The 945-nt window shown below is 32.4% G+C and overlaps 1 non-coding gene across 1 annotated transcript; it reads right to left on the bottom strand.

Moving 5' to 3' along the window:
• Positions 1 to 283: 283 nt before the first annotated feature.
• On the bottom strand, positions 284 to 390 carry LOC133833608 (small nucleolar RNA R71). The gene has a single exon (XR_009892979.1). It is a non-coding gene; the product is annotated as a small nucleolar RNA R71 (small nucleolar RNA).
• Between the last annotated feature and the right edge of the window lie 555 nt (positions 391 to 945).

The raw sequence follows: 945 nt of genomic DNA, 5'->3' as shown, positions 1-945 counted from the left end.
TACTCATTTTGAACTTAAATCATCAATCATTCAATTGTTACCATCATTTTATGGTTTAGAAAGAGAGGATCCATACATGCATGTAAAAGACTTTTTGGAAATTTGCTCAACCTTTCGTTTTCAAAAATTTTCAAATGAGTCGGTTAAACTTAGGTTGTTTCCTTTTTCTTTAAAAGATAGAGCCAAAGCTTGGTTAAACTCACTTCCAACTGGAACCATAACTACTTGGGATCAACTTTTTAATAAATTCCTTGCTAAATTTTTCCCCATGTCCAAAACTAATAGTTTAAGAAGAGAAATCTCCGAATTTTATCAAAAAGATAACGAAGAATTTTATGAATGTTGGGAAAGATTTAAAGATTTATTATTAAAATGTCCCCACCATGGTTTTGAAAAATGGAGACTTGTAAAATATTTTTATGATGGTTTAACCCCTTCAAACCGACAAATGATTCAATCTATGCATACTGGAAAATTTTTAAAATTGCAAGGGCAAGAGGCTTGGGACGCTCTTGAAGAATTGTCTGTTAATTCACAACAATGGAATTACTCTGAGCCTAGGTCTAGAGCCAACCCTTCATCGAAAAGAGAAGGAAAATATGAAATAAAAGAAGAAAGTGATTTAAGAACATCATTTGATAAATTAGCAAGAAAAGTAGAAGCCTTAGTAATAAGTCAATCTATGAATTCTCATGTGCAACCTAAAAAAGATGTTTGTTCTTTATGTGCTAGTTCATGTCATAATGCTCAATCATGTCCTTCTTTTATTGAACCATTTTCTGAAGAGGCTAATGCTCTACATTCATATGGAAAACCTTCTTCTGATAGCCCATTTTCCAACACATATAATCCAAATTGGAGAAACCATCCTAATTTTTCATGGAGACAAAACCAACCACAAATGAATCAAGGAAACCAATTCCACCTGCCAAATCCAAATCATAC

This window comes from Humulus lupulus, chromosome 4 (assembly GCF_963169125.1).
Source record: "Humulus lupulus chromosome 4, drHumLupu1.1, whole genome shotgun sequence".
Lineage (NCBI taxonomy): Eukaryota > Viridiplantae > Streptophyta > Magnoliopsida > Rosales > Cannabaceae > Humulus > Humulus lupulus.
The sequence above is the reverse complement of the archived record's forward strand: the minus strand, read 5'-3'. Positions and strand labels throughout refer to the sequence as shown.